The sequence below is a fragment of the Balaenoptera physalus genome, assembly GCF_965194825.1.
Source record: "Balaenoptera physalus genome assembly, chromosome: 6".
Classification (NCBI taxonomy): domain Eukaryota; kingdom Metazoa; phylum Chordata; class Mammalia; order Artiodactyla; family Balaenopteridae; genus Balaenoptera; species Balaenoptera physalus.
In genome coordinates this window covers 106,954,598-106,979,846 of record NC_138885.1, presented here as the reverse complement: position 1 = coordinate 106,979,846, position 25,249 = coordinate 106,954,598, and the positions used below count along the sequence as shown (strand labels likewise).

The window sequence follows — 25,249 nt, the reverse complement described above, 5'->3', positions numbered from 1 at the left end:
GGGGATCCACTGGCCAGAAGGACTCTGGGAATCTGATGGCCAAGTCTTTTGTTAGGAGCTGAATATTTGTGTCCCCACCACCCAGATTTATATGTTGAAGCCCTAACTCCTAAGGTCATGGTATTTGGAGGTGTGGCCTTTGGGAGGTACTTAGATTTGGATTAAGTCTTGAAGATAGGAACCTCATGATGGGATTAGCACCCTTATAGAAGATGAAGAAAGAGAGATTTTGCCTCCTCCAGGCCCACATACCAAGGAAAGGCCATGTGAGGGCATAGCAAGAAGGTGGCTGTCTACAAGCCTCACCAGACACTGAGTCTGGCAATGCTTTGATCTTGAACTCCCCAGCCTCCAGAACTGTGAGAAATAAAGGTCTGTTGTTTAAGCCACCCAGTCTGTGCTATTTTGATGTAGCAGTCCAAGCTGACTAAGACAGCTCTTTCTACCAGTCAATGCTCTTCACATGTGACACTTGCCCTGGGCCGCCCACAGCTCTGCATCACAGCACATTCGAACAGTCCTATTTACAGCACCCTCAGATAAGTCATGTCAGTGGTGAAATGGAGCATGTGTCAGAGAGTCCAAGTAGAACCACACGTATTCTTAAATTCCCAGCTTTCATTCAGCTTGACTGTTCCCTCTGCCTAGAGTCAGAAATCTTCAAGAACGTGGTGTTGGATCCATCTCAGTCTCAAATCTGGAATCCATGGAACGGCCTCTGTGCTGTCCCTGAATAATTGTTGGTATCAGCTTTCAATATTTTTCCCCATCCTCAGCAAGAGTGACAGAGCAAGGATAATTATAAGAGGAAGAAGCCAGCCCAGTTGGTGAGGTCCTATGTCTAGACAGGCTAATAAGTAAAAAGTGTTCCTCTTGGAGTTCCATGAAACAGGAAAATAACTTCAAAGATTGATTCTTTTCTTCCCCTCAACAGCCCATGATGCCTTCTCTGAAATCTCCATCCCAGGTTAAGTGGGGAAAAATGCTTCCTCTTGGCACTTGGGCCCCTGTTCTGACACAGGACCTGCCAGCTGGGCCAGCCCAGGTTCCACCCCTCTTCCTCAAGGAGGTCCATTCAAAGTCAAGGGCTCCCCCTGGTTGGGAGTCTCCTCACCAAGGATGATCTTTCAAAGAGATTCAGTATGTAGTCCCCAGCAGGGCAAGCTTTGAGGAGGGCCGCAATACTCCATTCCTCAATATTTCTCACTAGGTATTTTAGTGGTCCCTCCTATTTCCTAAAATTCACATAATCCGTTGATCTCCAAGTTGGCCGAGACCTTAAAATCCAGCCACCCATTCTTTCTGCAGGATTCTACCTGCAGAGAGTCATTAAGCCTCTGCTTGAAAACTTCTAGCTATAGGGAACTCATAGTTTTTCATTCCATCTTTGTTCAACTCTATTAGAATACTCTTCTTTTTAATTGAGATGAAATACCTATTCTTTGTAATAACTGATTTTGTTGGAGTTTTAGAGTCATGGGTACATAAAAGACTTATAATGGAAGTTAGAGGGAATCCAATTTAGCCCCTTCATTTTCCAGGGAACCCATTCAATGCAGTGAGTTCCCAAATGACATCCCAGGGAAAGTCAGGGTTGTGGACCGGACTCAAATCCAAGCCTTCCGACCATTCCAAGTGAGCAGATCACCATACCAGCAGTCTCCTGGGACCAAATTCCATCATAAAAGCTGTAGCCTTTTGAGACTTAAAGTTCTGGTGTGCAGAATACATGACTTTAAATTGGTTCCTAATTATTACTCTGGTTAAATGTCAGATATTTTCCAAACAGAGCAAAAAGCCTCAGTAAAAGACCCAAGATGGGCACCAGGAGGTGGAGTGAATAAAGAGGAGATGGAAGATTTGTAGGATAAACCTCCTGTCCAGGGTCCCACTGTGGGAGAACAAAGCCCCAGGTGGTCCTCTTCTGGTCAACCAGCTCTGTGTACAATTGAGAGCAGGGTCATGGAGGTAGGGACAAGAGAAGTCAGCTAAGGACCAGATGGCAAATCAATAAGAATGGTCCCCTCGATCGGTGTAGGGTTCTCTAGTTAGCAAGATGCTTCCGCATCCATTTTCACATTTGATCCTCACAGTCACATGGCAACGTAGACTATGATTATCTCCATTGCACAGATAAAGAAACTGAGCCTCACAGAAGTTAAACATGACTTGAAAGTTCAGAAAACTAGTCACTGGCAGAACAAAGACAAGAACCAAGGCACCCAGACTCCCAGTCCAATGATGTTTTGCTATGACGTACTACCTCGGAAATCCCTGAACAGTAAGATAATAGTAATAGCTAATATTTATTGAGCACTTATTATGTGTCATGCATGCTTCTGAGTGCTTTACTGTTTCAATATATTTCATCTTCCATAATGATGATTTGGGTAAAAATGATTTGGATATAATTTTTATTTCCATTTTGTGGGTAAGGAAACTTAGTCACAGAGATATTACATAATTTGTCCCAGGATACGCAGCTAGAAAGATACTAAGTCAGATTTCAAACCCAGGAACTCTGAACAACTGCAATGTGTGTCTCTCTGTCGGTTCCCCCAAACTATCAGCCCTGGGCTTCAAGAGCAGAGTCCTGAAAATCTCGTGCTGAGGTCAGATTTTTTTTTTTTGAGGTCAAATTTTTGACCCATGAGATCACTTCTAACAATGTGCACTTGATTTTATCTCCTGATAAAACTGGTGATGAGCCAATTTAGAAGGCACTGTGGTCTCAACCGCATCTATAGCTGAAAATCATGAATTTGAAGAGTTAAGCAGATATCTTTTCCTCTCTTCTCTTTCTTTTCCCCTCCTCTTTCCATCAGGTTGGAAGGAATCAGGCTGCCAAGCCAAGCTGAGGAGGAACAACCCCGGGAGCAGCCTGAAAGTTTGGTCAGTTCCTCCTAATGCCCTCTAGATTCATCCAGATCCCCATACAGGGCTTCAGGATTAAGCTGAAAGTCTCTGGAAAAGTCCAGAGATGACATGGCTCAGTTGTTCCTGCTTCAGCCTATCAGTCCATGGGCCAACACTCACCAGCTTCACTATACACCAGCCATCTCTAGAATGAAATGCCAGCCCCTGCCCTCAGTGAGATGTCAGCACAAGAGTCCAAGACTCACATGTTTGTGTACAAGAACATTATCTTCTCTCTCCTCATTAGGTCTTCATCCCTTGCTCCAGATGTCTGTTAAGGACTATAGGGTTCGGGCCAACTCTGGCCTTTCAGAAGCCAGGTCTTGGTCATGACTCGGTTGGCAAAATGGAGAAGAGGTCAAAGGCATACCTATTGGTTATCTAGCTCCCTAGTACGCCTCATGTCTGTCCTTCCTTCAGCTTCTCACCTCCTTCAGAATTGCTTGACTCTGCTTTGCCTTGGCTTTCTGTCTTAACTTGTTTTACTGCCAACAGTCTCTCTTTGCTCCATCCTAACCACCACTGTCAGAATGATCATCCTAAAGTTCAGCTCCAGGCATGGCACTCTGATACTCTAAAATCTTCAGTGGCTCCCCGTTGCCTACCATCTTAACTCTTAATAAATCCTTGATGTGGATTTCCCTCCATAAGTCTTCCCATAATCTGACCACAGCTTGCCTTTCCAGAAGGTCAATCCAACAGATTGTTGCTTTTCCCAGAGGGGGTCAGTGACCATTGAGGGGATTTCCAGGCACTGAAAAGTAGTTAGAGCAGGAAGTGGCCCAGGGCCCTCTTCACTTTACCAAACCACCTGACCTTCCTTTCCTGCACCTCGAGTTTTCCATTCATTCGATGAAGACTTCAGGTCAAATGGATTCAGGGATCACTTCTGGCTCTGAAATTCAGAAGAAGTGGAAGGAGCACAAATCTAGATGTGGGCTCTAAATGAGATGGGAAGACTGGTCAGGGAGTGAATGACTTAGAAGCTCAGGGAATGCGAATTAGCTGTGAGTGAATTGGGGCAAGAAGGGAAGATCTGGGGAAACTTCAAAGTTGACGGTCCTACCTCAGTACATTAATGACACACTGGAATCCCCTGGGCACTTTATAAAACACTGAATGGAGCCTGGGTCCTACTCCAGAGATTCTGATTCAATTAGTGTAGAGTACAACCTACTCATTGGGTTTTTAATAGCTCCCTGGGTGATTCTAATGTGCTGCAGAGTTTGAGATCACAACCCTAAGTGAAGGGCAGGCACAGAGGGGCAACAACACAACCTTTATTAGAGGGAAGTGTTGCTCACATCAGAGTTCAGAGGGCCTGGCCCAAGGAGGCAACCTGTGCAGCAAAATGAACCTGCAAACCCTATCCCCCTCTAGCAACTGGTGAATATTTTCCTCACCTTCTCGGGCCAAGTCCATCAGGTCCACTCAGAGAAACCTCACTGTGAGAGGACTCCCTCTACCATCACCTCTAGTTCATGAACGTCGGTCCCTTCCAGCTCTCTGTGTCCAGGCCTGAGTGGAGCTGTGGGTTCCACCTGAGGTGTGTAGGTGGATATTACCAACCGTGATGTGGGCTCAGGTCTCAGCAGGTTGCGTCATCTCAGCTCACCTGAAAGCATATTTATTTTTAGATTTGCTGGCATCCCATGTGGGTGAAAAGACCGCGATATCTATCAGGCTGGTGACATTTTCTTCCTCCACCATCTTCAGTGAACCATGAAGATGAGTCATGCTGTTGAGCCATGCTGGGGAAGCCAGGTGACTGGTCTTAGCAATGCTCTAAAAAGAGTCGTTGCTGAGGGTCACCCCTTCCAGATGCACGGAGCTGTGCTCTTTCTCAGCCAAGGGTAAGGACTGCTAGATCTGCTCTGGAACTGAAGTGAGTGGGGTGCCAGCCAGCTGTTCCTGGTCAGAGGGTGGGGGTCAACCCAGAGAGTGAGGATCAACACACAGGATGTTGTACACCAGAGAATGAGGTCAACACAGATAGTAGGGGTCAACCCAGAGAGTGGAACCAAATCCATGCATTTTCAACTTCATTGCAAAAGTTTCATATTAAAATCTTTGAAAAGTGGTTACCAGACAATTGCTGTTCAACGTTTTAAAAAACAAAGTGGACATAACAGCAACCCAGGGTGAACTCCATTCTTTGTTCTTTTTGAGCCTTCCAGGCATGCCCTCTGAAATTTTACACCTTTATTTGGGGTGTTTGAGATATATCTGCCTTTTGTCCTCCATAGATAGTACCCATTCTTTTCTACTCTGCTTTATACATCCTCAAATGTATGGACTGCACCAGTTACCTTATGCTTGCTGGCTTCTGTTTGGATTTAGCCATTGGGGATATCAACAGGAGATTAGAGGGAGAGAGCAGAGTGATAGTTGGGTATTTAATGTTGTAGACAGCTGTATTTCTCCATTAAAGCTTGTAACTCCTATAAGGCTATTTTCCCTCTGTTTTCTAGTATCCACTCCCTTCCCTTGCTCCTTCATCACTCCTGGATATGACTAACCTGGAAGATACGGCACCATTCTTCACTACTTTTGAAAATCATGCCAGGGTCTCTGGAAACAGCTCTTTCTTAAATTCTCCCTTTATTATTATACTTTCCTACTTGGACCTTGAATGATACAAGGAGTGTGTGTGTGTGTGCATGCGCGCACACGCACGCACGCACGTGCTATTGTTGGGGAACACAAGCTTGCTTAGGTCAGAGTAGAAATGTGTTCTCTAAGGAAATTCTCTGGGTGAAGAAAAGCAGTCGGTCCCAACACTATCCTGTGTCCTTCCCCCCTACAGCCTCCTTCGCTGATTTGCATGACCACTAACATGCTTTTTCCCGGTTCTCCCCCTTTTTAAGACTCTCTCCCAAGTAAGGACAAAAGTCCTTTCCTCATTTCTCTGACCACAGTTAAGCCAGAAGGACACTATCTATTATTGCTAAGCATTAACTCACAGAAAACAAAAATGTCCTTATAGTATACTGCTTTTTTGGTCTGGCTTCTCCAAGGAGAAGATGCCAAGATGGGTTTAAACATGCAAGGACTTTATAAGGGGAAATGCCTCTGTGAAAGGAAATCAGAAAAGTCCTAGAGAAGGTTGGGAGAGCCTGCAGACCAGAAAGCAAGTCTAATCCTTTGTGAAGGAGAGAGGAAAGGAGTGTTGGGGTAAAGCGTCCTAGATTGTCCTGAGGTCTAAGAAAGTTTTGGCAAAGCCATTTGGGAACCACTGAGCCGAAATGAGCTGACAGAGCAATCCTGGGACTCCTAGAAATGGATCTGTCTTAGTCTCAGTGCACTGAACCATTAGCTGGGAGCAACGTGTGGGAGGCTTGGCCTTGGAGCAAGCACAGTGATGGATTTTGTTTATTTATTTTAAATTTTACTCAATTGAATTTTCTTTTTTATTATTTTTAAATTTTATTTATTTATCTTTGGCTGCGTTGGGTCTTCGTTACTGTGCACAGGCTTCCTCTAGTTGTGGCAGTGGGGGCTACTCTTCGTTGTGGTGCGCGGGCTTCTCATTGCGGTGGCTTCTCTTGTTGCAGGGCACGGGTTCTAATCAAGTGGGCTTCAGTAGTTGTGGCAAATGGGCTCAGTAGTTGTGGCTCGCAGGCTCTAGAGCGCAGGCTCAGTAGTTGTGGTGCACAGGCTTAGTTGCTCCGTGGCACGTGGGGTCTTCCCAGACCAGGGGCTTGAACACGTGTCCCCTGCATTGGCAGGCAGATTCTTAACCACTGTGCCACCAAGGAAGCCCCAGTGATGGATTTTAGAATGCAGCATCCGAGGCCCTCAGTCAACTAAGCTTCCTACAGCAGGAGATCTGTGAGACACAGCCACATGGCCACCACAGCTACATTTTGTTATCATGAAGAAAGCTATTGTCGCACTGTTACAATTCTGCTAATTTATCATGCCAAACCATGTCATATAATTCTAAAAGATTCAGTACATACAGATGGAGTCAAGTTTCCTGCCATCCCTGAGCTATACTGGCAACAAAGACAGACTTTGAGACAACCCTAGTACTTAATGTTAGCCCTGGGTTATAGATCATATCACCTTCATTAAGAAAACTAAAGTTCTGAGAATTGAGGCATTTACTTTTTGGTTCCTTCCTTTATTAAAAAGCATGAATTGTCTATTATATCCTTAATACCATGTCAATTACTGTGGCTACCACAATAAAAAAGAAACTGTTTCTTTCTCCAAGGGCCTTGTTATCTAGGAGAAAGATGGAAAGACATAGATAGATATAGACTTATTATACAGATATATGCAGTAAAGTGTTACAGGGTCATAATGTCTATACAGGCTATGAGGGACTGGAGCAAAAAAAAAAAAGAATGGTCAAGTGCACCAGTAGAGAGTATGGAAGTCCTTAGAGAGAAGTTGAACCTCATGCCAAGTCTTTGAGTGTCTACCAGATGGACACAGACCTACCACTACAGATGTGGAACAGAACTACCAGGCAGGGAGAGTCATGAAAACAAGTACGAGGTTTGACCCATGTGGGAAGTTGCAACAGTTTGGAATGATAGCAACATAAGAAATGCATAGGGAGTAGTCTGTAGAAGAGAGATTGGAGAGGGGTGAAGTTAGAGACAAGGCAGGGGCTGGACTGGGAAAAAACATGCAAGGAAGAAGTCTGAAATGTAACCATCATACCACAGATTGTAAATTGAGAAATGAGGTGATCAGATTTACACTGAAGGAAGATCTCCCTGGCTACAGGATGGAGAAGGGATTGAGGCGGTCAGAGTGGACACAAGGAAACCAGGTTGGTAACATTGAAAGGCCAGCAAGCGATAAGGCCTTAAATGAACCCAGATAGAAGCAGTGGTTCTAGAGAAGAAGGTATGTGGTCAAGAAATGATGGGTACACAGCATCAATCATACTCTGATTGATAGGATGTGAGGAGGAGAGGTGAGTGTGAGGAAGATATTAGCGTGGTAGACGTGATGCCCTGTGGGGTCCATGGTAAAGAAAGAAAGATACTGTTATTAACTGTGGCAGACAGAACTCTAAGATGGCCCCAACATCCTCGCCCTCTGGCATCCACACACTGTAGAATCCCTCCCAACTTGAGTGTGTGTGGGACTTGTGAATATGATGAGGTGTCACTCCTGTGATTATGTTACGTTATAGGGCAAAGGTAAATGGACTTTCACAGAGGTAATTACGGACCTTAGTTGGCTTTTTTAAATGTTTTATTTTATTTTATTTTTTGCAGTATTACTGAGATATAATTGACATATTATTAAGCACTGTATAGGTTTAAGGTGTACAGCATAATGACTTCACTTACATACATCGTGAAATGATTATCACAATAAGTTTAGTGAACATCATCTCATATAGAGAAATTTAAAAAACAATTAAAAAACAGAAAAAATTTCTTCCTTGTGATGAGAACTCTTAGGATTTACTTTTTTAACAATTTTCATATGTAACATACAGTGTTAATTATATTCATCATGCTGTATATCACATCCCTAGTATTTATTTACCTTATAACTGGAAGTTTGTACTTTTGACTGCCTTTATCTAATTCCTCCTCCCTCACCCCCTGCCTCTGGTAACCACAAATCTGATCTTTTTTTCTATGAGTTTCTTTGTATGTTTGTTTTGAAATATAATTGACCTACAGCACTCTGTTATTTCCTGTTACATAGCATAGTGATTCGATATTTCTATAAATTTCAAAACAATCACCATGATAATTCTAGTTACAATATATCACCAAACAGAGATTCCACATAGTTGTTGACTATATTCCGCACATTACACATTTCATACCTATGACTTACATAGTTTGTAACTGGAAGTTTCTATCCCTTAATCTCCCTCACTTACTTCTTTCTTCCTTTCACCCAGTTGGTTGGCTTTGAGTTAATTAAGAGGGAGATTATCCTGGATGGGCCTGGCCTAATCAGATGAACTCTTTAAAACAAGGTTTATGACAAGGACCTACTGTATGGCACAGGGAACTCTGCTCAATGTTATGTGGCAGCCTGGATGAGAGGAGAGTCTGGGGGAGAATGGATACATGTATATGTATGGCTGAGTTTCTTTGCTGTGCACCTGCAACTATCACCGCATTGTTAATCAGCTCTACTCCAATATAAAATAAAAAACTAAAAATAAAACAGGGTTTAGAAGTTAGAGATGCTTTCTCTTGCTGACCTGGAAGAGGCAAGCCACTGTGAGTTCTATAGCTGCAAAGAAATGAATTCTGCCAACACTCATGTGAACTTGGAAGAGGACCTCGATCCTCAGATGAGACCCTAGCCCTGCCTGAAATCTCAATTGCAGCCTTGTAAAACCCTGAGACAAGGACCCAGTGAATTTGTGCCTGGATTACTGACCCATGAAAACTGTGAGATAATAAATAATTGGCATTCATTTAAGCTGCTCAATTTGAGGTAATTTTTTAATACAGCAATAGAAAGCCAATACACTGATAATCACCATGAACAAAATAATCTTAATGTAATGTCTTTTATGTTTTCCAGGTAGCTTTTATGAGCAGAAAACGTTATTCAGAGGTCATTTTAAAATTAAATTTAAAAAATATTCTATTAATTAAGGGTCCACATTCAAAAATCTAGTTCTTCTTTAATCTATTACTTTTGGTTTATAAATCTTACAGTTCTCATTATGGAGCTAGTGAGTTTAACCATCACTTTTTAAGGAGATTTTATCCCAGTTACAAACTTATTAAAGAAAACATTCTGTGCTGCATTGATAAATTTAATATATTTGATTTCACTTAAAAGAACATTGATTGTCCAATAAATTTTCTCAATTACTTAAATGATTCTTATAAATCTAATAAATTAACCTTTTAAAATAGTGATTAAGTTCTCTTAATTATTTGAATATGATATAAACTAAGATTTCAACCAAAACTCATATCTAAATTAATCATTCAATTACTTACTGTAAATTGAAGTTACAAGGTTAGTCTGTAGTTCTTTTTTTTTTTTTTTTAATTTATTTATTTATTTTTGGCTGTGTTGGGTCTTTGTTTCTGTGAGAGGGCATTCTCTAGTTGTGGCAAGTGGGGGCCACTCTTCATTGCGGTGCGCGGGCCTCTCACTATCGCGGCCTCTCTTGTTGCGGAGCACAGGCTCCAGACGCGCAGGCTCAGTAGTTGTGGCTCACGGGCCCAGTTGCTCCGCGGCATGTGGGATCTTCCCAGACCAGGGCTCGAACCCGTGTCCCCTGCATTGGCAGGCAGATTCTCAACCACTGCGCCACCAGGGAAGCCCTGTAATTCTAATAGACCAAATTCCCTTAAATATGATAAGAACATAAAGTACCAAAAATGCACAGATTTCTAAATACAAAAATATTAATAATATGAATTTATTATCTAAATGTTCTACCCTTAATTCTAAATCTTTTTAAGTGGTTATTAAAAGATACTTATACATGAAAGAAAGAAATATATCATCACAAACAATTTTGGAGGAGGGTCCTTCTCAAGTGATTGAGCCTGCACTGTGGTCAGTGACACAAACCAGAAGGGGAGATCTGGAGATGCTGATGTCCAGAGAGAGTTCTTGTGATCCTGCCTGCAAAGGGGAGCACTTTTTATCATCCCAAGTCTTGAGCTCCATAAATTAGAGAAGGTGTTTTCACACCATCCATATCCCGGTTTTAAGTCATCACTAATTCTTCCACCTGCACATGGATGGAGTCTGCAATCCCAGCCCAGGAGTCACGTCATGACAGAGAATGGATCTTGGATCAGGGATGGGACCTTCAAGTCACTCTGCTCCTGCTCATCCTTGGCAAGAATTTCCCTTTCCATCCATACCAGCACCCAGCCCTTAGGTCCCTGGTGGAAGAAAGGGACCAAAGAGGTGCAAAGCAGGAGGGTTAAACTGAAAGGAATTTGGTCTGGAAAAGCACGTGGAGAGCTGGGCTGTTCTGTTTCTCCTTTGGGATCTGGAAATGTAGGCAGGAGCTGTATGTATTATTTGCAGACTTGTTAATGGGCCAGGTCTCATGGTTGAATTCCCAGCCAATCACTCAGCCTTGCTCTGAGAAATAGTTCCCTTCCCCCACTCCCACTACCTTCCTTTTCTTCCATATGATCCTGTTCAAGTTGGTACAGACACCTAGGGTGGCAACATTCATTTACTCTCTGACACACACCCCTCTGCCTCTCCCACTGGCAAATGCTTTAGGTCTGCCAGGAGCCAAGTGAGCTTTGGGTAACCCCAGAGATGTGAGTCCTTCTTGGTAAATGATCTCTGGTCTTAAAGCATGTGTGTGCACAGCCTTGTCATCTCTTTTTTGTCTCCGTCTCTCTCCTATTCCCCACTCTCTTTTTTGTCTTCTTTTTGTCGTCTCTCCCTTTATTTTGGTCTCTTTCCCTCTCTTTCTCTCATCCTCCTTCCTCACTTTTTTCTTCCTTTTTTTCTCCTATTCTTCTGCACTAGGATATACATATTTTTGGATTTCGTTTTTTAAGGAGAATAGTGGGGAGATGAGTAAGTTTGTATTAGTGTCAATAAAAATAGTCAAGCTTGCGAGACATTACTATGTAATAGGCATAGTGATAAATATCTGACATGTGTTACCATTTGATCTTTAAAACAATCTTGGTTGATTGATTGATATATATTGTTCCTATTTTCCATAGGTAGAAACTGCAGCTCAGAGAGGGTACTTAATTTTTCCAGAGTTACTAAGTATGGTTTAATCACATGTCCCAGGAGGACTGACTCTAGCATCACACTCTGAATCACTCTCCCTTGGCAACCCAAGGCCAATTACCCACTTCATGTGACTAGATGGCTTCAATATTATTTCCCTGACATCCATGCCCTTTGAAGCCAGGGCACAGCCAGGTGCCAATATCTCTGTACCTCACCCTGAGCCTCTGCACAAACTATGCCCACTAATGGAAAATCTAGAGGTTATTTTATTTCGAGAAGAGTGTTTATTAAACCCACCCTAAAAGGCCAGAGCTCCTCTTTACTCATGCTTGCTGACATGTGTTGGAAACTAAGTAACCTGCTCTAGTACAGAGTACAGGGATGCCATCTGAAATGTGAGCAGACAGGGTAAAAGAGGGGAGTGGGTATTGGTGGATGGGCTGAGATTCAAAAAGTCTTGCTAGCTGGGGTGAGGATAAGTGAACTGCATTGCTACAGTCTCTGCCACAAGGAACTGTTTGGTGATCAACTGTGTATTTTAGGGGTGGCATATGGTCCCCAAAATATCATGCCTCCTTGTGTAGTCCTTATCACACTGACTCTGAGCTTGACCATGTCACTTGCCCTGGTCAAGAGACGACATCAAATGTGACACAAGCAGAGGCATGGTAAGCTCTTACACAGAAGCTTTCCTTTCTAAACTTAGCCAATAGGTAAATAATCCCAGACTATCCTGCTGGAGAAAGAGGCCATGTGGGAAACTCAGGCACCCCAACAAACAGCCAAGGCCTCAGACACAAAAATGAAGCCATTTTGGATCCTCCAGCACCAGGTGGGCAGTCCCAGGGGACACCATGTAGAGTGGAGATAAGTCATCCCACTGAGCCTCGTCCAGATTCCTGACCCACAGAACAATGTGCAATAAAGTAGTTGTTTTAAGTGACTGAGTTTTGGAGTAGTTTGTTCTACAGTAATAGATAACTGATGTAGGATCCTGAAAAGTTAAGTGCTCAATGATTCATCCACAGGTTTTTTCCCACCAATTTCTCATCCTCTCCAAGGACATCTCTAACCAGCTTCTCCTCATCTCTCCTGTAGAAGAAATAAGGGCTCATGAAATGAAAACCAGAATAGAGAGGGGCTTTCCCGGTAACTTATGGTACCCCCTGGGCTCTCCCAAGCAATGCATAGTAACACTATAGACTAAAGAGGCAAAATCATTTTTTGGAAAAAGAGGTCTCTTTTCACTTCCGGAGGCCCTGAGCTGATGAAAGTGCTGGGAATTTCCTGTGGTGCCCTGAGTAGTGAGAGGGTCTTTAGTCCTCGCAAAGAGCACGGGAGAGGTGTCTTCTTCAGCTATGCTATTCCCCACTGGAGATCCTCACAAACCCCAAGGAGAAGTGTGGCAGAGGGTAAAGAAGCAGCCTGGGGTGAGAAGGACATGGTTTGGAGATCCCTTTGATGACACTTTGAGATCTACACACAGATTGGTTGGGAGCTAGACCTCCAGGGAGATGGTAGATTACTTTTGGGGAGGTGGAGGACTTCATTAAAAGGAAACTATGAGAGAGGACTGGTTAATCAGCAGGTAGCAATGCCTGTCCACTCAATATAGTAAATGTGTCCTTGTCCCATGAGTGTGAGCAGCTCAGGACAGGAACCATATGTTGATCATCTTAGATACCCAGTACTAGCACAGGCCTGGCATCACGCCCTCATGCAGGCCGTTTCACTTCCTGTCTCTACTTTCTCACCTGTGGAATGAGGTAGCTGAACAAGATGCTCCCCAAATTCCCTTCTGATATTAACTATCTTGGTCTTCCACAGAGAAATGTGCAGCCTGGGGTTTCATTTCATTCGTTCTGCAGGTAAAGGCCTGATTTCTTTCCCAGCACACTAGCAGGTTAAACTGGAACGAAAAGAGAGGAAAAACCACCGATTGGCCCTTTGCTTCCTGGTGGCTTCCCCGAATGGAGACCCAAGAGAGGAAAAGGCAGGACTCCTTCTTCAGAGTGGGGTCTATAGCCTCAGCCTGCTGAGCTTTGGCTGGGATGCATCCCCAGCAGGATAAAATGGGGGTTCTCATCAGCGTGGGAGAGGAAAGAAGGCAGGTGGAGTCTGTCCCGGGTCAGGGAAGTCACACAAGCATCCCAAGCAGCTGAGATAACAAGAACCCACTGAGGAGAAGAGGCACATCAGAGGAGATGGGCCCAGCAAGCCCATGAATGAAAAAGGTGGAGAGGATAGCAGAGGCCAGTTTCACAGACAAAGCTTTTCCAAAGGGTGGAGGAGGCAGGAATGAGAAGCAAGGTGGTGAGGCTCAGAGCCCCCTGAGACAAATGAAAGTATTTGCAAGCCCATGGCAAAGAATGTGAGGAGAAATCAATAATGTCACCCAGCGGTGGGAGATCACAAACCCGTGTCAGCAGCGGCAGAAAGACTAGAAGGAGACAATGCAGGTGGGCAGGTTCAAAGGCTGAAGAGAAACAGGCAATAGAACCGCTGTCTCAGATTTCCCCTGCAGAAAGGTCCTGAAGATTAAGTCATGACATTTGAGACATAATTTAACATCACAACTATGATTTATACTCTGTCCCTTATACATGACATTTGAGACATAATTTAACATCACAATTGTGATTTATACTCTGTCCCTTTTTTTTTTTCTTGGTATTTAAAAGATTTAATACAGGGGGGAAAAAGTATTATATAGTGGTACCAGTTCTTAATACAAATTAAGCATAGTTTATATAATTTCAAAAGTTATTCACATTATTTTCGATACCACAGTTGTATGGAACAAGTTCTTGACACACACAAAATTTGTATAATTTCAGGTATATAAAAACAAAAATTTAAACATAGGTCATTCAGAAATTTAGAAAGTTTTAAAATGCATGGAGATATGTACAACCAAAAGGAGAAAACAATGTATGTCTGTACATATTTTAAAGAAACAAACTGATCTGACTCAAACTTGTATGTCACACTCTCAATCAAAAAAGTATACATAACTGGACTGAAAGCAAGCTAGTGGACTAAAACAGTACTAAATATCATAGCATCATAGCTTAGTGCTTTATGATTTGCAGCCCATTTCATTTTATCTTTATAGTTGCTTGGGGAAATCAGAAGGGCAGGTGTCATCAACTTCATTTACTCTTGAGGGAATGAAGTCCTAAAATGATTGAGGGACTCACCTAGGTCACTCTGCAGTCAGGGACCCAGGGAAATAGATGTGTACTTGGTCACCAGAGGACCCCCAGGTTCTGCTACTAGGTCGACCCAGGAATTCACTGCTTTTAAAAAATTACCACTTTTAAAAAAATATAATGAAATAAATATATTCACATGATTTATCTTTCCTTACCACTATGATTTCTTACACAATTAAAATTCGCGAGTAGTATTTATGTGAATAAAAACAAACTAAATGCTGCAAACCATTGTGAGAGGGGCCATTGTATTACTCTAATTATAGAAAGAAGAGTTTGAAGGAGGACCTACAAGATGGCCGGGAAGTGAGATGTGGAGATCACCTTCCTCCCCACAGATACACCTACATGTGGAACAACTCCTACAGAACACCTACAGAATGCTGGCAGAAGACCTAAGACTTCCCAAAAGGCAAGAAACTCCCCACGTACATGGCCATGTGGCTGACAGGGTCTTGGTGCTCCAGCCAGTGTCAGGCCTGAGCCTCTGAGGTGGGAGAGCTGAGTTCAGGACATTGGTCCACTAGAGACCTCCCGACCCCTTGTAATATCAATCAGTGAGAGCTCTCGCAGAGATCTCTGTCTCAATGCTAAGACCCAGCTCCACTCAATGACCAGCAAGCTCCAGCGCTGGACACCCCATGCCAAACAACTAGCAAGACAGGAACACAACCCCACCAATTAGCACAGAAGCTGCCTAATATCATAATAAGTTCACAGACACCCCAAAACACACCATCAGATGCAGTCCTGCCCACCAGAAAGACAAGATCCAGCCTCATCCACCAGAACACAGGCACCAGTCCCCTCCACCAGGAAGCCTACACAACCCACTGAAACAAACTTAACCACTGGGGGCAGACACCAAAAACAACGGGAACTATGAACCTGCAACCTGCAAAAAGGAGACCCCAAACACAGTAAGTTAAGCAAAATGAGAAGACAGAGAAACACACAGCAGTTGAAGGAGCAAGGTAAAAACCCACCAGACCAAACAAATGAAGAAAATAGGAAGTCTACTTGAAAAAGAATTCAGAGTACTAATAGTAAAGATGATCCAAAATCTTGGAAATAGAATGGAGAAAATACAAGAAACGTTTAACAAGGACCTAAAAGAACTAAAGAGCAAACAATGACAAACAACACAATAAATGAAATTAAAAATTCTCTAGAAGGAATCAATAGCAGAATAACTGAGGCAGAAGAACGGATAAGTGACCTGGAAGATAAAATAGCGGAAATAACTACTGCAGAACAGAATGAAGAAAAAAAAAATGAAAAGAATTGAGGACAGTCCCAGGCACCTCTGGGACAACATTAAATGCACCAACATTTGAATATAGTGGTCCCAGGAGAAGAAGAGAAAAAGAAAGGGTCTGAGAAACTATTTGAAAAGATTATAGTTGAAAACGTCCCTAACATGGGAGGGGAAATAGTCAATCAAGTCCAGGAAGCACAGAGAGTCCCATACAGGATAAATCCAAGGAGAAACACGCCAAGACACATACTAATCAAACTATCAAAAATTAAATACAAAGAAAAAATATTAAAAGCAGCAGGGAAAAGCAACAAATGACATACAAGGGAATCCCCATAAGGTTAACAGCTGATCTTCCAGCAGAAACTCTGCAAAACACAAGGGAGTGGCAGGACATATTTAAAGTGATGAAAGGGAAAAACCTATGACCAAGATTACTCTACGCAGCAAGGATCTCATTCAGATTTGATGGAGAAATTGAAACCTTTACAGACAGGCAAAAGCTAAGAGAAATCAGCACCACCAAACCAGCTTTACAACAAATGCTAAAGGAACTTCTCTAGGCAGGAAACACAAGAGAAGGAAAAGACCTACAAAAACAAACCCAAAACAATTAAGAAATGGTAATAGGAACATACATATCGATAATTACCTTAAATGTAAATGGATTAAATGCTCAAACCAAAAGACATAGACTGGCTGAATGGATACAAAAACAAGACCCATATATATGCTGTCTACAGGAGACCTACTTCAGACCTAGGGACACATACAGACTGAAAGTGAGGGGATGGAAAAAGATATTCCATGCAAATGGAAGTCAAAAGAAAACTGGAGTAGCAATTCTCACATCAGACAAAATAGACTTTAAAATAAAGACTATTACAAGAGACAAAGAAGGAAACTACATAATGATCAAGGGGTAAATCCAAGAAGATATAACAATTGTAAGTATTTATGCACCCAACATAGGAGCACCTCAATACATAAGGCAAATGCTAACAGCCATAAAAGGGGAAATCAACAGTAACACAATCATAGTAGGGGACTTTAAGACTCTATTTCACCAATGGACAGATCATCCAAAATGAATATAGATAAGGAAACATGGGCTTTAAATGACACATTAAACAAGAGGGACTTAAGTGATATTTATAGGACATTCCATCCAAAAACAACAGAACACACTTTCTTCTCAAGTGCTCATGGAACATTCTCCAGAATACATCATAACTTGGGTCACAAATCAAGCCTTGGTAAATTTAAGAAAATTGAAAGCTTATCAAGTATCTTTTCTGACCACAATGCTATAAGACTAGATATCAATTACAGGAAAAAAATCTGTAAAAATTACAAACACGTGGACGCTAAACAATACACTACTAACTAACCAAAAGATCACTGAAGAAATCAAAGAGGAAATCAAAAAATACCTAGAAACAAATGACAGTGAAAACACGATGACCCAAAACCTATGGGATGCAGCAAAAGAAGTTCTAAGAGGGAAGTTTATAGCAATATAATCTTACCTCAAGAAACAACAAACATCTCAAATAAAAAACCTAAACTTACACCTAAAGCAATTAGAGAAAGAAGAACAAAAAAACCCCAAAGTTAGCAGAAGAAAAGAAATCATAAATATCAGATCAGAAATAAATGAAAAAGAAATGAAGGAAACAATAGCAAAGATCAATAAAACTAAAAGCTGGTTCTTTGAGAAGATAAACAAAATTGATAAACCACTAGCCAGACTCATCAAGGAAACAAGGGAAAAGATTCAAATCAATAGAATTAGAAATGAAAAAGGAGAAGTAACAAATGACACTGCAAAAATACAAAGGATCATGAGAGATTACTACAAGCAACTATATGCCAATAAAATGGACAACCTGGAAGAAATAGACAAATTCTTAGAAAAGCACAACCTTCCGAGACTGAACCAGGAAGAAATAGAAAATATAAACAGGCCAATCACAAGCACTGAAATTGAAACTGTGATTAAAAATCTTCCAACAAACAAAAGCCCAGGACCAGATAGCTTCACAGGTGAATTGTATCAAACATTTAGAGAAGAGCCAACACCTATCCTTCTCAAACTCTTCCAAAACATAGCAGAGGGCAGAACACTCCCAAACTCATTCCACAAGACCACCATCACCCTGATACCAAAACTAGACAAAGATGTCACAAAAAAAGAAAACTACAGGCCAATATCACTGATGAACACAGATGCAAAAAATCCTCAACAAAATACTAGCAAACAGAATCCAACAGCACATTAAAAGGATCATACACTATGATCAAGTGGGGTTTATCCCAGGAATGCAAGGATTCTTATATACACAAATCAGTCAGTGTGATAAACCATATTAACAAATTGAAGGAGAAAAACCATATGATCATCTCAATAGATGCAGAAAAAGCTTTCAACAAAATTCAACACCCATTTATGATAAAAAACCCTCCAGAAAGTAAGCATAGAGGGAATTTACCTCAACATAATAAAGGCCATATATGACAAACCCACGGCCAACATCATTCTCAATGGTGAAAAACTGAAACCATTTCCAGTAAAATCAGGAAGAAGACAAGGATGCCCACTCTCACCATTATTATTCAACATAGTTTTGGAAGTTTTAGCCACAGCAATCAGAGAAGAAAAAGAAATAAAAGGAATCCAAAACGGAAAAGAAGAAGTAAAGCTGTCCCTTTTTGCAGATGACATGATAGTGTACATAGAGAATCCTAAAGATGTTACCAGAAAACTACTAGAGCTAATCAATGAATTTGGTAAAATAGCAGGATACAAAAGTAATGCATAGAAATCTCTTACATTTCTCTACACTAATGATGAAAAATCTGAAAGAGAAATTAAGGAATCCCTCCCATTTACCATTGCAACAAAAAGAATAAAATACCTAGGAATAAACCTACCTAAGGAGACAAAAGACCTGTATGCAGAAAACTACAAGACACTGATGAAAGGAATTAAAGATGATACAAACAGATGGCGAGATAAACCATTTTTGGATTGGAAGAACCAACATTGTGAAAATGACTGTACTACCCAAAGCAATCTACAGATTCAGTGCAATCCCTATCAAACTACCAATGGGATTTTTCACAGAACTAGAACCAAAAATTTCACAATTTGTGTGGAAACACAAAAGACCCCGAATAGCCAGAGCAATCTTGAGAAAGAAACACGGAGCTGGAGGAATCAGGCTCCTGGCCTTCAGGTTATACTGCAAAGCTACAGTAATCAAGACAGTATGGTACTGGCACAAAAACAGAAATATAGATGAATGGAACAGGATAGAAAGCCCAGAGATAAAGCCAAACACATATGGTCACCTTATCTTTGATAAAGGAGGCAAGAATATACAGCAGAGAAAAGACAGCTTCTTCAATAAGTGGTGCTGGGAAAACTGGACTGCTACATGTAAAAGAATGAAATTAGAACACTCCCTAACACAATACACAAAAAGAAACTCAAAATGGTTTAAAGACCTAAATGTAAGGCCAGACACTATAAAACTCTTAGAGGAAAACATAGGCAGAACACTCTATGACATAAATCACAGCAAGATTCTTTTTGACCCACCTCCTAGAGAAATGGAAATTAAAACAAAAATAAACAAATGGGGCCTAATGAAACTTAAAAGCTTTTGCACAGCCAAGAAACCATAAACAAGACACACAAACAAAAACCCTCAGAATGGGAGAAAATATTTGCAAACAAAGCAACTGACAAAGGATTAATCTCCAAAATATATAAGCAGTTCATGCAGCTTAATATCAAAAAACAAACAACCCAATCCAAAAATGGGCAGAAGACCTAAATAGACATTTCTCCAGAGAAGGTATACAGATTGCCAACAAACACATGAAAGAATGCTCAACATCACTAATCATTAGAGAAATTCAAATCAAAACTACAATGAGGTATTGCCTCACACCGCTCCAAATGGCCATCATCAAAAAACCTACAAACCATAAATGCTGGAGAGGTTGTGGAGAAAAGGGAACCCTCTTGCACTGTTGGTGGGAATGTAAATTGATACAGCCACTATGGAGAACAGTATGGAGGTTCCTTAAAAAGCTAAAAATAGAACTACCATACGACCCAGCAATCCCACTACTGGGCATATACCCTGAGAAAACCATAATTCAAGAGTTATATACCACAATGTTCACTGCAGCTCTATTTACAATAGCCAGGACATGGAAGCAACCTAAGCATCCATCTGTAGATGAATGGATAAAGAAGATGTGGCACATATATACAATGAAATATTACTCAGCCATAAAAGGAAACGAAATTGAGTTATTTGTCGTGAGGTGGATGGACCTAGAGTCTGTCATACAAAGTGAAGTAAGTCAGAAAGAGAAAAAGAAATACCATATGCTAACACATATATATGGAATCAAAAAAACAATGGTTCTGAAGAACCTAGGGGCAGGACAGAAATAAAGACACAGACATAGGGAATGGACTTGAGGACATGGGGAAGGGGAAGGGGAAGGTGGGACGAAGTGAGAGAGTGGCATGAACATATATACACTACCAAATGTAAAATAGATAGCTAGTGGGAAGCAGCAGCATAGCACAGTGAGATCAGCTCGGTGCTTTGTGTCCACCTAGAGGGGTGGGATAGGGAGGGTGGGAGGGAGATGAAAGAGGGAGGGGATATGGGGATACATGTATACATATAGCTGACTCACTTTGTCATACGGCAGAAAGTAACACACCATTGTAAAGCAATTATACTCCAATAAAGATGTTAAATAAAAAAAGAGAGAAAGAAGAGTTTGGAAAATGACTTGTGCAACTGCAAACCAGTAGTTAAAATGGAAATTCAGTTCTTTGCTCCTTAACCTGCTTCTTTGAAAAGAGTCAACACATAGTTGTGTGCTGGGGAAAATACTTTAATTCCAACCCTATTGTAAGTGTTTCCTCTTATAAGGGCTCATGAGCGCTGGGCTGTCTTAGAATCACAGAGATCCCTAGTTTTTTTTTTTTTAATAGATCTTTATTGGGGTATAATTGTTTCATAATACTGTGTTAGTTTCTGTTGTACAACAAAGTGAATCAGCTATATGCATACATATATCCCCATATCCCCTCCCTCTTGCGTCTCCCTCCTACCCTCCCTATCCCACTCCTCTAGGTTGTCGCAAAGCACCAAGATGATCTCCCTGTGCTATGCTGTTGCTTCCCACTAGCTATCTATTTTACATGATAGTGTATATATGTCGCTGCTACTCTCACTTCGTCCCAGATTCCCCCTCCCCCAGCATGTCCTCAAGCCCATTCTCTACGTCTACGTCTCCATTAGTTGAGTTTCTCTTTGTGCTCATGAAGGAGGGGCTGCTTGGCTGGATTTTCATCAGCAAGTAAGCAGAAGTGTTCAGTGTGAAAAGGAGTACAGAGCAGTGGGCTCTGCCACCACCCGTCTCATTTGCAGCAGAGGAAGGAGAGAATTAGGGCAGGATACTAGGTCATGGGAGTGCAGGAGGGAAGCTTCCAGCAAGAGAGGGTGAAGTTCAGTAGGTGTTAAGCCCCAAATGAGAGTGCCCACAAAGCTCTTGACAGCAGGGACCAGGTGACAATGACCATGCAAAGGTGACCCATACCTTAAGGTGAAGCACAGGCAATAGGAATAAGGGCATTTAGAGGGGGCTGTGCCTTGGAGGAGTCTGGGAAGTGTCCACACTTCCAGGAGTGGCTTGGATGTGCTCCCCGAAAGTGGTAGAGAAAAACAGGAAGGAAATCCCAGGGTAGAGATGGGGAAGCTGGACTGCTGCGTGTGTGCAGGCAACACTGGGACAGCCGGGCTGGCTGGCTGCGATCAGTGCTGGGAGTAGGGGACACACGTTTAGAAAGATTGTTTGGAGTATATTATAGGAAATCCAGGGAGGTAACGTGACCCTCAAGACCACCACCAAATCAGGAGAACAAAGCATTCATCCAACTCTGCCACCACTGGCCATGTGCTCATGGTCAAGTCACTCTCATTCTCTCTCTCTCTCTCTCTCTCTCTCTCTCTCAGCCTCACTCCTATTATTTGTGTAACAAGGTGGTTGAGAAGATCATCACAATAGTCACTATTAGTCAGGCTTTGCTCTAACATGTATTAACTCAATCCTCCAATAGCCCTGTGAAATAGGACCTGGGATTATTCCCATTTTACAGATGAGAAAACTGAGACACAGAGAAGAAGTAACTTCTCTGAGTATGCACAGTTAATCAGGTAGGGGAGCTGGAATATGCAATCCTTCATTCTGCCTCTAGAGCTCGTGTTCTTATCCAGTACTCCATGCTGCCTCTTCAAAATCCTCCCAAATCAGCACTAAATTTAAGCATAAAATTTCAAAGAGCTGCCATCTCCCCTGAGCAAAAACAGGACACTGGACCCTTTTTCCCCAAATGACAAAGTCATGCTTCCCTCATGCAACCTGGGATCACCTCAGACTCCTGCCCTACCCAGGAGAAAAAGTCTGCTGGATGAGCCCTGGAGGGTGGGAGCATTAGTGACTGTCACTTCAGCTCTTGCAGAATTTCTGTTTCAACCATGACTGCTTAAACCATGCCTGGCTGCTGTCCTTGTCATAAGGACTGATTGTCCTTGTGCTCCAATCAGTCAAGCAGACTGAGGAGTAATAATAAAAAGCAATTATTAATATGAACAAAGGCAATAGTAATGAAAAGAATGATTGAAGGGCCTCCCAAGGAAGACAGGGGTCACAGAACACAGAATCATAAAATACTGTGGTCAGAAGGTTGCTTAGATATCATTCAACCCACCTTCTTTGTGTGTCTGATGAAATTGAGCTCCAAGATGCTAGTCCCCTGCCTGAGGTCACATAGCTCATAGAACCAGCACTCTGACTTATACCCAATTTCCTGAGTCTATTTATTAAAGATAGTGCCAGAAAAGACAGGTGTCTTCTTTTCCAGTCCTACAAGAGTGACTCTTGCGTTCCCAGGACACACAGTGTTGCTGGCTTGGAGAGGGTGAGAAGTCTAGAACCACTGCCTCTGTGAGCTGAGAGGGGCCTCAGACCTCCACCCCACCCATACGTCAGCCTACGGAGAGTTAAAAGTCAAAAGCTCCTAGCCTGGAACCCTCGGCCTCTGTGTGGTCCTGTCCCAAGTCCAGAAAGTTTTCAAGTTCTGGCCTTTGTCCTTAGAAAAAGGGGCTGCAGCACCCACAGTCCTTAGGACTTTCTCAGCTCTTGACCCTTCCAGGACCTCAAACTTCAGAAGGATGGTTGTCAGTGCATTTCTCAATATGGAAGATCACTTGTGTTAGGCTCAGAGAACACCTTCTCCACAAACGAAAAGGCTGCATTTGCCCTGGCCTCAAGTAGCCACGTGAATTAGACATATTAGTTCAAATCTCTGGGGCCCCCTTTCAACCATAGACTAACTGGACTTAAAAATGAATGATATGGGACTTCCCTGGCGGTCCAGTGGTTAAGACTTCGCCTTCCAATACAGGGGGAGTGAGTTCGATCCCTGGTCAGGGAGCTAAGATCCCACGTGCCTCGTGGCCAAAAAATCAAAACATAAAACAGAAACAATATTGCAACAAATTCAATAAAGACTTTAAAAAATGGTCCGCATCAAAAAAAATCTTAAAAAAAAAAAAAAAAATACCTTCCCTGCCTCCTGGGAAGTACCCAGGGCCTCTCTTGCCTTGGCTGTGCCATCCTCCCCACATTGAGGTGCCCCTTCTTACTGATGAGTCTGGTTCATCTGCCCCTGCCAGCCCAGGAGGCACCAGCCTTACAGGAAGACCTAGAAGGATCCGACCTGAAAATCATATAACGAAGGCTGAAATGTCAGCCACCTCTCTCTAGGCTCCCCCCATCTCTATTTCTACTCGGTGACCCTTAGCAAGTGCTTACTCTGCTTATCAGTTTATCTGCATCGCTCTGAGTGCATTCCTTTAAGCTAAGAAGGAAAAAAAATCACAAGAAAAGTATATATAGACCACAGTATCTGGTTGCAACTACTTGAGATAGTTACAAATATCTCAGGTGAGAACGTGGAGACAGTTGCCCTGGGACAAATGCTCTCCATCTCAGTCCTGCCTCAGCACCACGCTCTGTTTTCACCAGCTCCCACGGACATTCTTATGTTCTGCTTCCTTCTCTTTCCTTTTTCTTATATTTTCAAAGCCTGGTCTCGTTCCAAAAAAAAAAAAAAATGGAAGTCCTTGCACTGACATTGTGCTCCAATCCACATGCTGGGAGGCTGTCCCAAATATCTCTTGGTTTCTTCCACGAGTCATGGAGGCCACCCCGCTGTGGAACCCTCCAGCATCCTCATCCGAGTAATGCCTGACCTGTCTCCCTCACCATCTCCCTTCCACCTGGACATTAGCAGCTCTCCCATAAAACGTAGTACAGTCTTATTCTGAATGAGTTGGTGGCCAGGTCAGTCCATACTCCTTCCCTAGATTAATTAAGTCATATTTTTTTCAATGAATATGCAGCGTTCACTGGCATTGACACAAAACTTGCTTTGTCCGAGAGAGCTTTCTCTGCAAAGACGCCTACCTTTCTCGCTGCTTGGTTTCATTCCCTGAGAGTATCCTGCTCATGGTTTCTCCTCTGCCCCATCTTCATCCTCTAGTCTTCTCTTCCCCCTCACAGTGTGATACTAACTGCACTTTCTGGAAGAAAAAAATCAAGTCTTTTTTTTTTTTTAGCTGAGCACAAAAGGGAAGAATGTGTAGGGACCAAGGATTATTTAGCAGCTTACTTCTTAAAGAAATCAGAGCAAATTCTCATCCGCCTGTCTCAACATTTCTCTTAGAATAAGAACCCTATGGCTGAAAGGAACTGGGAGGAATTATTCTTGCCTCGGGGCAAGAACTCCCTGTGACCGTGTCAGACAGCTGGCCTCCGCTTTCTGAAGTTTCTTTAGGGATGGAGCCCTCAGTAGTTTTCCTTTAGCCTTCCGTCACAGGCTGTCACAATTCTGGCTGCAGGAAGTGGTTTCTTAACATCTGACTTTCATTCCTGGGGCATCAACACTCCCCCCGCTCAGCCTCTGATACTCACAACTTTCCATCACTCTCTCATCCTGGCGGGGGGATGTCCCATCAGCTTCATCTGGTAGGACCTCAGTCTCCCAGGAGAGGAGACAGCCAGAGCAGGGATGGGAGGG

General features: G+C 42.4%; 1 long non-coding RNA gene across 3 annotated transcripts in view; it reads right to left on the bottom strand.

The window, feature by feature from the left end:
• LOC309663486 overlaps nt 1-25,182 on the bottom strand; it is a 67,896-nt gene extending 42,714 nt beyond the window's left edge. The window contains exons 1-4 of one of the 3 annotated variants that reach the window (XR_014265307.1): nt 24,842-25,179; nt 24,637-24,752; nt 13,350-13,504; nt 4,320-4,531 (exon numbers count right to left, since the gene is read on the bottom strand). This is a non-coding gene — a long non-coding RNA (uncharacterized lncRNA). Of the gene's footprint in view, nt 1-4,319; nt 4,532-13,349; nt 13,505-24,636 lie in introns of all 3 variants that reach the window. The other 2 variants (XR_014265305.1, XR_014265306.1) reach the window with 2 other exon arrangements.
• Nucleotides 25,183-25,249: the final 67 nt, after the last annotated feature.